We start from the raw sequence: 14,402 nt of genomic DNA, 5'->3' as shown, positions 1-14,402 counted from the left end.
GATATGGGAAAGACGAGAGAGCTCATGAGCCTGGGTAGCATTCTGTACGGTGATGATGCACGTACCGCTCTTAAGAGCATGAAAAGAAATATCTTTACCAACATGGCGTAGGAGTGCCTTGCCAATACTGTGGTCAGAAAAGATAGGCAGTAGAGGAAGTCGGTCGTAAAGTGAAGAATTTAGTCCATTGTTCAGTCTGAAACTGAGCGTGGAAAGGTAGTGAAGGATGTGTCGATCGTTTCTAAGAAGAACGAGAAGGTGGAGAAGTATCATCAGCAGGTAATTGTCATTGGCGTTTAGGCGTGGGACCAGAGTTGGTCCGACGTGGAACTGGTCGGCGATTTGAAAATTGCTGCACTGTAGAGGGAGAGGCCGGAAGCATAGTCAGAGGAGAGCGAAGGTCCGATAAATCGAAGGAGTCAGTCGAGGCCTCAGTACCTGAAGCGGGTGAGGAAACAGCACTGGCAAGAGGTACAGAGGCATGAGGAGTGTCTGAAGAGTGGTCCAAAGATGAGGCGGGGTCAGAACAGGGTGCGGTATCAAGAAGGGGCCTGGGGGTAGGAGGTTCATGGACTAGGGCTGCCATGGTTAGGTTACTTCTTTCTTTTTGTTTTTAAGAAAAAAAAGAAAGAAAAGAAAATAATAAAAAAAAGAATAAAAAAAGGGGGACCGGGGAGGGATAGTTCCTAGGAGGAATGAAAGGGCCAGAAATCTCCCTCCGCGCCCAAGAGGACTTCAGCACTGCAAGTAGAGCAGATGCAGCATGGAACCCGTGCCATACCCTACCCATCATGCTAGTAAACTAACAATCCGGGATAGCAACCTCACATCTGCCAAGCTACCTCGGTGGACAAAAGAGAGGGCGGCCGGATATCCGCCACAAAGCGTACCTCCTTCGGCCACCACCCCCGGAATCCGAAAGGTGGCTTCTAGCCTGGAGTTTACCTGGAGAGAGTTCCGGGGGTCAACGCCCCCGCGGCCCGGTCTGTGACCAGGCCTCCTGGTGGATCAGAGCCTGATCAACCAGGCTGTTACTGCTGGCTGCATGCAAACCAACGTACGAGCCACAGCCCGGCTGATCAGGAACCGACTTTAGGTGCTTGTCCAGTGCCAGCTTGAAGACTGCCAGGGGTCTGTTGGTAATCCCCCTTATGTATGCTGGGAGGCAATTGAACAGTCTCGGGCCCCTGACACTTATTGTATGGTCTCTTAACGTGCTAGTGACACCCCTGCTTTTCATTGGGGGGATGTTGCATCGTCTGCCAAGTCTTTTGCTTTCTAGAGATACACCCGTCGCCCGAAAGACACCCAAAGCCACCCTCTGGGATACCGGAGAGGAATCGGGACATCCCCAGGCGATCCAGATCCCACAGCAAACTACGCCACTGCCAAGAACCTCAACAGAATGGGATGGACCCCGGTACCCTTCCCCCTACCTATGAACTAGTGTGCCTGTGGGAAAAATCCCAAAGGCCAAAAAGAGGAAGGGCAAAAGGGAGGGGTGGGGAGGAGGAGGAAAGAAAAAAGGGGAGGATGGGATAAGGAAGGGGGGATTGGGGGGTAATTAGGTTCGGTCTGAGGAAGGAGACCGACAGGTCTAATTCCTCAGACCAAGAGCCTCTTCACCACGCCAAGGAGCCCCCCTTGAAGAGGCCACAGCAGCGTAGCTTCAAACATTCAACAATGATGACTCTCTCTGATCGTGCAGCGACCACAACAGTTATTTAGGTGTCTTGCAAATCCTGAGGAATGGGAGGCTAGCATGTGGGATCAAGAACCTTACCAAAGGGAGGCGTTATTATAATCATGGAGCACTAAACCCATAGGATTATACAGTGCCAGTGGGGGGGGGGGAGGGATGGAAGATACTCAGGCTCAATTCAGGGAACTGGAGCACAGATCCAATTCCCTAGATCAACAGCCCCTCACCAGGGAGGGGAGGAGTTAATCGTTCAGAAAGTAACAGTATACTCAAACTTTTAACAAATATCTAAACAGTAACATTTAAGAATCATGTATGAGAAGCCTTGGTAGGTTCATGCATTAAATATCTTAAACTAAAACTATGCAATAAATTTAATAAATTATTTATTTTCTTAATTTTAAAACTTATAAAATTATGCTATACAAACTCAAAATAGACTGGGAAAAAAAAAACATCAGTACCCTACATTTAAGCAGAACTACCTTGCAAATATTTCAGAAGTCTTCACACTAACTTGAAAACTCCCCTCCCCCTCCGTCCAGAAGAAATTAATAGTCATGCAGTTTTAGATAGCTTATATAAACTGAACTAGCATATTACATATATTTTGAACAAGATCAGGCTATTTAGTTTCAATGAAAAATTATAAAGTACCATATGAAAAATGCACAACTTTGGTTAATTTTTACTATGATAGGAATGGAGAGAGAATGACAGTAATGAGTATTTCATCTGCATCATTCATCCGTGTCTCCATAAATTATAGAAGAAAAACTAATTAGTACAGGGATAATTATCACTGAACGCTAATTAGTAAGTGATGAACTAAGCAAAAATTACCATATCCTTCATATGTTCCTTCTAATAGACAATTTTTGCCAATCAATTTCAAATAATCATGGCTAGACCTAACAGCGTGTAACACCAACTGTTAAACTGTTCACAATTATCCATCTGGTTGTGTCCACACCCTCGTGCCATTAATTACAAACCTGACATTGAATTCGACAACACGAGGATAGTGGATAACTGTACTAGTGCAGCTTCCCAAATCTGGGTGCCTTTGTCCACTCTCCCACCACTACTGAAGTCTGTAAGAAGCACTTTTTGATATGTTGCCATTTTATATATTCACCAGTCTTGATGGTGTCTATGCAACGACTTCTTCCCAGGAACTTTCAGGTGGCAGTCCCAAAAGTCCGTGGCACTGTCCGAACATCCCGTTGATGGGCAACTGATAAATATGTAGATATTATACACACAGACAAGACAGGTGAGAGAACCAAGATGCAGCCAGCCGCCGCCTTCCCAAAATGAAAGAAAGGATGACATGACAAATGGTGCAACAAATTTAAATTTTGATACAATATGCAGAGTTTAGTTAAAAAAAAAATTAAATCGCAACACTGCATTTGGTAGTGGTGCTTTAAGTTTTTTTCATGTTAATAACCCTAAAGACGACGGATCCTTTTGGAGATAAATCGTTATTTGCTAAAAGAACAAAAAGGCACAATACCGTGACTTACTAGTTACCTCAATTTTTGGATCCAATTTAAACAAGAATGCTCCACACAACCTCTTCTGCAATTACTGCAGAATTCCCAATGTTTATGGAAGTCTTTGTAGCTCACTACCTGGTTTTAAAGATCTTAATGTGCACCCCCCCCCCCACTACAATAAGAGTTTGCTCCTTTAACTACATATCCATGCAGTTAACATTTGCTTTTTTTCAATGATTTAACATCGCTAAGCCATGTAAATCACTACCAGCGAGCTGTACTTCGCCCGGCTGGAGAATCTGGAGGGGTTCAAGAAAACTACTCTTATGCTTCCAATAGGGAAGGGTGCTGCTGCTGGTGGTAGCGGCGGAGGCTGCTGCTGCTGCTGCTGCTGCTGCTGGTGGTAACGGCGGAGGCTGCTGCTGGTGGTAGCGGCGGAGGCTGCTGCTGGTGTTGGTGGTAGCAGCGGCAGAGGCTGCTGCTGGTGTTGGTGGTAGCAGCGGCAGAGGCTGCTGCTGGTGTTGGTGGTAGCAGCGGCAGAGGCTGCTGCTGGTGTTGGTGGTAGCAGCGGCAGAGGCTGCTGCTGGTGTTGGTGGTAGCAGCGGCAGAGGCTGCTGCTGGTGTTGGTGGTAGCAGCGGCAGAGGCTGCTGCTGGTGTTGGTGGTAGCAGCGGCAGAGGCTGCTGCTGGTGTTGGTGGTAGCAGCGGCAGAGGCTGCTGCTGGTGTTGGTGGTAGCAGCGGCAGAGGCTGCTGCTGGTGTTGGTGGTAGCAGCGGCAGAGGCTGCTGCTGGTGTTGGTGGTAGCAGCGGCAGAGGCTGCTGCTGGTGTTGGTGGTAGCAGCGGCAGAGGCTGCTGGTGTTGGTGGTAGCAGCAGAGGCTGCTGCAGGTGGTGGTAGCGACGGAGGCTGCTTCTGCTGGTAGCGGCGGAGGCTGTTGTTGGTGGTGGTGGTAGTAGCGGCCGAGGCTGCTGCTGGTGTTGGTGGTAGCTGCGGAGGCTGCTGCTGCTGCAACTTGAGAGATTTGGGTCGTACTGCATCAGTGTGTTGGTGCAGCTGATTGTGGTGGTATTGCATCATGATTTCAAGTGTTGCTGGTGCAGCAGCATGATGATGGTAGTGCATGCTGCTGATGGCAGTACTGATGTTCGTTTCGAATCACATTGCTGGTGCTGCTGATGATGGCGCTGCTGCTGCTGATAATGTGACACGATGGGGGATTACCTGCAGCAGCAGCACCAATTTTGAATACTACTGAGGAGAGTAGTAGGATTGTGGTTTATCACGGGTATCGTTGCCACCTGCTTCTCTTCCAGCAGCACCTAGACTTGCCCTACGGCCTGATCTGATTGGGTACCGCGGCTGAGGTAAGCGGCTACCCATATGCAGCGGTGCTCGTACGCCCTCGTACAACCTAGTTGCTAAAGCCACCGGAGACGAAGTCATTGGAATGAGTGAATGCGCTCGAGGAACAACACCTGACACGCCCGGAATGTTTGTTCCCCTCCGAGGTGCTGGAAACCTTAGCATTTTTGGCAATGAAGCAACAGCTGTCGGCACTGTAATTGGTAAATTTGCCCGCTCAGGAGTATAAAATGCTACCCTCGAAGGCGTATGAATTGCAGACGATGAGGCCTCTGCTCTCCAAGGCTTCTGGACGTCTCCCTGGGCGGCAGCGGCTGGTGCCGAGGCCGAAACTGCAGGCGGAGCGGAGGTGTGGAGAGCAGAGGGAGTCACTGCATCTGGCTGAATAGCAGGAACCGAAGTAGGCGCCATATCCACAGGAACAGCAGCGGAAGACTGTGTAGAAAGGCAAATATCGCCCACAACCTGTGCAAGGGAGTGAGCGGCAGGCTGCAAGCCAGCAGAAACAAGAAGTGGGAATACCTTCACTTCAGGACCCTCGGTGGGGAGGACCTCGGGAGCCAGAACCTTTTCGGGAGCCTCGGCCGCCAGAACCTTTTCGGGAGCCTCGGCCACCAGAACCTTTTCGGAAATAACCTCTGAAACCTCCCTGGGGCGAGCCTTGTCGGGAAGAACCTCTGAAACCTCGCTGGGGAGAGCCTCGTCGGGAAGAACCTCTGAAACCTCGCTGGAGAGAGGCTCGGCGGGAATCACCTCTGAAACCTCGCTGGGGAGAGCCTCGTCGGGAAGAACCTCTGAAACCTTGTTGGGCAGAGGCTTGGTGGGGAGAACCTCGTCGGGGAAAGCCTCGGTGGGGAGAACCTCGGCGTGGGAAGCCTCGGTGGGGAGAACCTCGGCGTGGGAAGCCTCGGTGGGGAGAACCTCGGCGTGGGAAGCCTCGGTGGGGAGAACCTCGGCGTGGGAAGCCTCGGTGGGGAGAACCTCGGCGTGGGAAGCCTCGGTGGGGAGAACCTCGGTGGGGAAAACCTCGGCATCCTCGGCGGGAAGAACCTCGGGAGCTTCGGCGGGGAGAACCTCGTCGGGGAAAACCTCGAGAGCCTCGGGAGCATCGGCGGGGGAAGCCTCGGCGGGGAGAACCTCGGCGGGGGAAGCCTCGGCGGGGAGAACCTCGGCAGCCTCGCCCGGGAGAACCTCGGCAGCCTCGCCCGGGAGAACCTGGGAGTCCTCGCCCGGGAGAACCTGGGAGTCCTCGCCCGGGAGAACCTGGGAGTCCTCGCCCGGGAGAACCTGGGAGTCCTCGCCCGGGAGAACCTGGGAGTCCTCGCCCGGGAGAACCTGGGAGTCCTCGCCCGGGAGAACCTGGGAGTCCTCGCCCGGGAGAACCTGGGAGTCCTCGCCCGGGAGAACCTGGGAGTCCTCGCCCGGGAGAACCTGGGAGTCCTCGCCCGGGAGAACCTGGGAGTCCTCGCCCGGGAGAACCTGGGAGTCCTCGCCCGGGAGAACCTGGGAGTCCTCGCCCGGGAGAACCTGGGAGTCCTCGCCCGGGAGAACCTGGGAGTCCTCGCCCGGGAGAACCTGGGAGTCCTCGCCCGGGAGAACCTGGGAGTCCTCGCCCGGGAGAACCTGGGAGTCCTCGCCCGGGAGAACCTGGGAGTCCTCGCCCGGGAGAACCTGGGAGTCCTCGCCCGGGAGAACCTGGGAGTCCTCGCCCGGGAGAACCTGGGAGTCCTCGCCCGGGAGAACCTGGGAGTCCTCGCCCGGGAGAACCTGGGAGTCCTCGCCCGGGAGAACCTGGGAGTCCTCGCCCGGGAGAACCTGGGAGTCCTCGCCCGGGAGAACCTGGGAGTCCTCGCCCGGGAGAACCTGGGAGTCCTCGCCCGGGAGAACCGGGGAGTCCTCGCCCGGGAGAACCTGGGAGTCCTCGCCCGGGAGAACCTGGGAGTCCTCGCCCGGGAGAACCTGGGAGTCCTCGCCCGGGAGAACCTGGGAATCCTCGCCCGGGAGAACCTGGGAATCCTCGCCCGGGAGAACCTGGGAATCCTCGCCCGGGAGAACCTGGGAATCCTCGCCCGGGAGAACCTGGGAATCCTCGCCCGGGAGAACCTGGGAATCCTCGCCCGGGAGAACCTGGGAATCCTCGCCCGGGAGAACCTGGGAATCCTCGCCCGGGAGAACCTGGGAATCCTCGCCCGGGAGAACCTGGGAATCCTCGCCCGGGAGAACCTGGGAATCCTCGCCCGGGAGAACCTGGGAATCCTCGCCCGGGAGAACCTGGGAATCCTCGCCCGGGAGAACCTGGGAATCCTCGCCCGGGAGAACCTGGGAATCCTCGCCCGGGAGAACCTGGGAATCCTCGCCCGGGAGAACCTGGGAATCCTCGCCCGGGAGAACCTGGGAATCCTCGCCCGGGAGAACCTGGGAATCCTCGCCCGGGAGAACCTGGGAATCCTCGCCCGGGAGAACCTGGGAATCCTCGCCCGGGAGAACCTGGGAATCCTCGCCCGGGAGAACCTGGGAATCCTCGCCCGGGAGAACCTGGGAATCCTCGCCCGGGAGAACCTGGGAATCCTCGCCCGGGAGAACCTGGGAATCCTCGCCCGGGAGAACCTGGGAATCCTCGCCCGGGAGAACCTGGGAATCCTCGCCCGGGAGAACCTGGGAATCCTCGCCCGGGAGAACCTGGGAATCCTCGCCCGGGAGAACCTGGGAATCCTCGCCCGGGAGAACCTGGGAATCCTCGCCCGGGAGAACCTGGGAATCCTCTTGAGCCAGTGTGTCTTCTAGAGCAGAGAGATTTGAAAGATTCTCTACAGGAATTGCTGAACTTCTAATGAGAGGTCCGTCTAGAGGAAGTTCCAAAGTACCATCTAATGATAAAGACCGAAGACCTATAGTAACAGGCTGAAGACCTCCTAAAGACAGGGACCGAGTACCTGGTGGAGCCCGGGAAATTACTGCATCCCGGGATGGTGATGGAGCCCGGGAACCTACCGAAGCCCGAGCTAGTGCGGGAGCTCGGGAATCTACAGAAGCTCGAGCTGGTGCTGGAGCCCAGGAACCTACCGAAGCCCGAGCTGGTGCTGGAGGCCGGGAACCTACCAAAGCCCGAGCTGGAGCCCGGGAACCTGCCGAAGCTCGAGGTGGTGCTGGAGTCCGGGAACCTACGGAAGCCCTAGCTGGTGCTGGAGCCCGGGAACCTACCGAAGCCTGAGCTGGTGCTGGAGCCCGGGAACCTACCGAAGCCTTAGCTGGTGCTGGAGCCCGGAAACCTACCGAAGCCCGATCTGGTGCTGGAGCCCGGGAATCTACAGAAACCCGAGCTGGTGCTGGAGCTGGGGAACCTACGGAAGCCCGAGCTGGTGCTGGGGCCCGGGAACCTACCGAAGCCCGAGCTGGTGCTGGAGCCCGGAAATCTACCGAAGCCCGAGCTGGTGCTGGAGCCCGGGAACCTACCGAAGCCCGAGCTGGTGCTGGAGCCCGGGAATCTACCAAAGCCCGAGAACCTACCGAAGCCTGAGCTGGTGCTGCAGCCCGGGAACCTACCGAAGCCTGAGCTGAGGCTGGAGCCCGGGAACCTACTGAAGCCCGAGCTGGTGCTGGAGCCTGGGAACCTACCGAAGCCCGAGCTGGTGCTGGAGCCCGGGAACCTACCGAAGCCCGAGCTGGTGCTGGAGCCCGGGAACCTACCGAAGCCCGAGCTGGTGCTGGAGCCCGAACATCTGTTGGAGCTTGGGGCTGGGAAACCATTGGGGCCCGACCCTTGTAGTCTGCCGGAGCACGACCCTTGGAGTTCGCCGGAGCACGACCCTTGGAGTTCGCCGGAGCACGACCCTTGGAGTCCGCCGGAGCACGACCCTTGGAGTCCGCCGGAGCACGACCCTTGGAGTCCGCCGGAGCACGACCCTTGGAGTCCGCCGGAGCACGACCCTTGGAGTCCGCCGGAGCACGACCCTTGGAGTCCGCCGGAGCACGACCCTTGGAGTCCGCCGGAGCACGACCCTTGGAGTCCGCCGGAGCACGACCCTTGGAGTCCGCCGGAGCACGACCCTTGGAGTCCGCCGGAGCACGACCCTTGGAGTCCGCCGGAGCACGACCCTTGGAGTCCGCCGGAGCACGACCCTTGGAGTCCGCCGGAGCACGACCCTTGGAGTCCGCCGGAGCATGACCCTTGGAGTCCGCCGGAGCACGACCCTTGGAGTCCGCCGGAGCACGACCCTTGGAGTCCGCCGGAGCACGACCCTTGGAGTCCGCCGGAGCACGACCCTTGGAGTCAGCCGGAGCATGACCCTTGGAGTCCGCCGGAGCACGACCCTTGGAGTCCGCCGGAGCACGACCCTTGGAGTCCGCCGGAGCACGACCCTTGGAGTCTGCCGGAGCATGCATTGTGCTTTCCAATAGAGCTGAACACTCCACAGAACTGGCGGGCGAACGACCCACAGAACCGGCGGGCGAACGACCCACAGAACCGGCGGGCGAACGACCCACAGAACCGGCGGGCGAACGACCCACAGAACCGGCGGGCGAACGACCCACAGAACCGGCGGGCGAACGACCCACAGAACCGGCGGGCGAACGACCCACAGAACCGGCGGGCGAACGACCCACAGAACCGGCGGGCGAACGACCCACAGAACCGGCGGGCGAACGACCCACAGAACCGGCGGGCGAACGACCCACAGAACCGGCGGGCGAACGACCCACAGAACCGGCGGGCGAACGACCCACAGAACCGGCGGGCGAACGACCCACAGAACCGGCGGGCGAACGACCCACAGAACCGGCGGGCGAACGACCCACAGAACCGGCGGGCGAACGACCCACAGAACCGGCGGGCGAACGACCCACAGAACCGGCGGGCGAACGACCCACAGAACCGGCGGGCGAACGACCCACAGAACCGGTGGGCGAACGACCCACAGAACTGGCGGGCGAACGACCCACAGAACCAGCGGGCGAATGACCTGCAGAACCGGCGGGCGAACGACCCACAGAACGCGAATGAGCGTGGACACTAACGACATCATCAGGTGAAGTACTCGCTGCTGGCCCAGCCAGACTACGAACTGTTGGACCAGGCTGAGTACGAGCTATTGGCACAGTCTCGCCACGAGTCACTTGGCCAGTGAGAATACGAGCCGCTGGACCAGCCTGAGAACGAGCCGTTGGACCAGCCTGAGAACAAGCTCCTGGACCTTTCTGAGTACGAACTGCTGGATCAGCCCGAGAACGAGCTCCTGGACCTTCCCGAATACGAACTGCTGGACCAGCCTGGGAACGAGCTGCTGGACCTGCTCCAGTACGAGTTGAAGCAAGACCTGGAGCTTCTCTTTGAGTGGGTACACCTTTCTGGGTTGTGCTCTCAAATTTATGTCCATTTGCAAGTACCGTGGGAGTCTGCGAGTTTAATGAGATGTACAGAGATTTATCATCGGCATCATCTTGCTTCTGGTGATGGTGGCTCACGTGCTGGGGGTCATCCACTATGCCAACTTCCGGCCGCTGGAGGCTACCACCTGCGTGGTCTTCCGGCCGCTGGAGGCTACCACCTGCGTGGTCTTCCGGCCGCTGGAGGCTACCACCTGCGTGGTCTTCCGGCCGCTGGAGGCTACCACCTGCGTGGTCTTCCGGCCGCTGGAGGCTACCACCTGCGTGGTCTTCCGGCCGCTGGAGGCTACCACCTGCGTGGTCTTCCGGCCGCTGGAGGCTACCACCTGCGTGGTCTTCCGGCCGCTGGAGGCTACCACCTGCGTGGTCTTCCGGCCGCTGGAGGCTACCACCTGCGTGGTCTTCCGGCCGCTGGAGGCTACCACCTGCGTGGTCTTCCGGCCGCTGGAGGCTACCACCTGCGTGGTCTTCCGGCCGCTGGAGGCTACCACCTGCGTGGTCTTCTGGCCGCTGGAGGCTACCACCTGCGTGGTCTTCCGGCCGCTGGAGGCTACCACCTGCGTGGTCTTCCGGCCGCTGGAGGCTACCACCTGCGTGGTCTTCCGGCCGCTGGAGGCTACCACCTGCGTGGTCTTCCGGCCGCTGGAGGCTACCACCTGCGTGGTCTTCCGGCCGCTGGAGGCTACCACCTGCGTGGTCTTCCGGCCGCTGGAGGCTACCACCTGCGTGGTCTTCCGGCCGCTGGAGGCTACCACCTGCGTGGTCTTCCGGCCGCTGGAGGCTACCACCTGCGTGGTCTTCCGGCCGCTGGAGGCTACCACCTGCGTGGTCTTCCGGCTGCTGGAGGCTACCACCTGCGTGGTCTTCCGGCCGCTGGAGGCTACCACCTGCGTGGTCTTCCGGCCGCTGGAGGCTACCACCTGCGTGGTCTTCCTGCTGCTGGTCCATGTCAATGTTTCCTTGCTGAAGGTCATTCCAGTCACCGTCTTCTAAGTGGAGAGAACCACTGTCATCTGAGTCTTCTAAATCACTATCATCGGAATCCTCTAAATCAATATCATCGGAGTCATCAGTGTCCTCGTCGGCAAGCAAGTCATCGCCCTCGAGCAGTGCGTCATCCTGAACATCACCCTGCACCCGAGGGTCATCCTGGTTTCCACCTTCATCCCCATCCTGGTCTCCACCCTCATCCCCATCCTGGTCTCCACCCTCATCCCCATCCTGGTCTCCACCCTCATCCCCATCCTGGTCTCCACCCTCATCCCCATCCTGGTCTCCACCCTCATCCCCATCCTGGTCTCCACCCTCATCCCCATCCTGGTCTCCACCCTCATCCCCATCCTGGTCTCCACCCTCATCCCCATCCTGGTCTCCACCCTCATCCCCATCCTGGTCTCCACCCTCATCCCCATCCTGGTCTCCACCCTCATCCCCATCCTGGTCTCCACCCTCATCCCCATCCTGGTCTCCACCCTCATCCCCATCCTGGTCTCCACCCTCATCCCCATCCTGGTCTCCACCCTCATCCCCATCCTGGTCTCCACCCTCATCCCCATCCTCTCTATCTTCTTGGTTAGCTTCATGTTTATCATGTTTCTCTTCTTGTCCGCCCATCCTGCCCCCATTCTGCCTAAAGGAACCTAAATCTTTGTGGGACCCATTTAAAATTCCGTCCTGGCTGTCATTCACATCTCTCTTGATTTTGTATGAATCAAAATGTTGGTGAATGCTGAAAGTTGTATTTTGTTCAGCGTTCCCAAGATTGGAAATATCGCTTTGTAAATGGTAGTCTTCAAACCAACTTTTTAAGCTTGAAGAACTTTCTTTAGGTTGATCGTTTTGAAAAAGTGTTTGAGGATTCGGTGGCCAACCATGGGATCTAGAGTGTGTGAGATACACACTACATTCTAAGACATCACTTTCATAACCTGCAGAATGTTGCCCAAACGCTATACTCTCTCTATTCCGCACACCATGACAACTCCGACTGCAAGCTGTGGTGCCATGGCCACTTTCCACTTGCTGACACTCAAAAATTTGTCTTATGTCCTTAACACGAAGGGGCTGAACGCTTACAGTATTTTGATAATTTTCGTTCATGCCACTTAACCTCTGCTCCTCAATCTCTCTCCCATCGGACTTCACTTCTCTAGAAATTATAAATTCATAACCATCCCATGTTCTACTGGTCCCCGTCGACAACTGATACACATTCATCTTGGTCTCTCTCGCATGAATGTCTGGCATCTTCATATCTCCTCTCTCGATCATGGCGACACCTGTAATTGTAACACTTTGTAGTAAGTTACCATTTTAACCAACTTCTCTCAATCATTAATCAAATAAACCTCTTCTATTGTGATACTTTTAGTTATAAGAAGTATTCTCTAGTGTAAGTCATTCAATTTATTTAGGGCCTATTGTAAGCGACTTAGAAGTACAAAAAAAAAATCTGAGCTTCACATCAAATAGTGCTATGTGTACATCCTTCCATTATATCCTCTCCTGCAGCACATCTCACGTCCCCTATGTAACGGTATTACAGGAAAAATTAAGAGGACAGGGAAAATGTTACACAGGAAATACTAAGAAACAGTATTGCCAGTAATCAAAAATAAGAATATGTATTATTAAAATGTTAAAACTCTTTCATAGGAGTAGGGTGACTAACAATATTTACTGCGACTTAAGAGGCGCCTGAGTTTCCCCTGTCCCTAATGTGTTTATTTTTGCCCTACAGTCTACGTGGTTTTAGGTAGTAGGTTCGTAGACAGCAACCTCCCAGGGAAGTACAACCGTCCTGCCAAGTGAGTAAAACGGAAGCCTGTAATTGCTTTAGGTTAGGTAAGGTTCGTCAGGAAACAGGACAAATGTTTCCTGACGCGGGTCTTAGTCAGATGATGACCCGCCTTTGGAGCTTTACATGATAGGATTGCTGGTGTCTTTTCTGTCTCAAACATGCAAGATTTCGGATACGTCTTGCTACTTCTACTTAGGTAACACTACACATACATGTACAAGCATATATATACACACACCCCTCTGGGTTTACTTCTATTTTCTTTCTAGTTCTTGTTTATTTCCTCTCGTCTCCATGGGGAAGTGGAACAGAATTCTTAATCCGTAAGCCATGCGTGTTCTAAGAGGCGACTAAAATGCCGGGAGCAAGGGGCTAGTAACCCCTTCTGTATATATTACTAAATGTAAAAGGAGAAACTTTCGTTTATCCTTTTGGGCCACCCCGCTTCGGTGGGATACAGCCGGTGTGTTGAAAGAAGAGGAATCTACGTTGTCTATAATTACTATCGCATTCGCTTTGTCTGCTTTCCTAAGGTGAAATCCAGGATCTTATAATTCATGGTTAACTTACACCATGAATTATAAGATCCTTGACTTCACCTTACGAAAGCAGACAAAGCAAATGCGATAGTAATTATAGACAACGTAGATTATAGGGGAAAATAACATAATAGAAGACAGGGTAACTCACGTGCCCCTTAACTACTTGCACCACCCACGCCCGCCAACACTTCCTCCTCAACACCACCCACGCCAGCCGGTATTTCATCCTCCAAGCTCCTCCCCACCGGCACTTCATCCTCCAAGCTCCCGCCCACCGGCACTTCATTCCCCTTACCACCCACGCCCACCAGCACTTCATCCCCCCTTACCACCCACGCCCACCAGCACTGCATTCCCCCTTACCACAGACGCCCACCAGCACTGCATCCCCCCTTACCACAGACGCCCACCAGCACTTCATCCCCCCTTACCACCCACGCCCACCAGCACTTCATCCCCCCTTACCACCCACGCCCACCAGCATTTCATCCCCCCACCCACCAGCACTTCATCCCACACTCACCACCCACGCCCACCAGCACTTCATCCCCCCCACTCACCACCCACGCCCACAAGCATTTCATCCCCTCTCACCGCGCACGCCCACCAGCACTTCATCGCTCACTACCCACGCCCACCAGCACTTCATCCCCCACTCACCACCCACGCCCACCAGCACTTCATCCCCCACTCACCACCCACGCCCACCAGCACTTCATCCCCCACTCACCACCCACGCCCACCAGCACTTCATCCCCCACTCACCACCCACGCCCACCAGCACTTCATCCCCCACTCACCACCCACGCCCACTAGCACTTCATCCCCCACTCACCACCCACGCCCACTAGCACTTCATCCCCCACTCACCACTCACGCCCACCAGCACTTCATCCCCCTTTACCACCCACGCCCACCAGCACTTCATCCCCCACTTACCACCCACGCCCACCAGCACTTCATCCTACCCTTCCCAGTCACGCCCACCAGCACTTCATCCCCCACCAGCACATCCCCACCCACGCCCACCAGCACTTCATCCCCCACCCACGCCCACCAGCACATCCCCCACCCACGCCCACCAGCACATCCCCCACCCACGCCCACCAG

This window comes from Cherax quadricarinatus, chromosome 46 (assembly GCF_038502225.1).
Source record: "Cherax quadricarinatus isolate ZL_2023a chromosome 46, ASM3850222v1, whole genome shotgun sequence".
Lineage (NCBI taxonomy): Eukaryota > Metazoa > Arthropoda > Malacostraca > Decapoda > Parastacidae > Cherax > Cherax quadricarinatus.
This window is presented reverse-complemented; position numbering follows the sequence as displayed.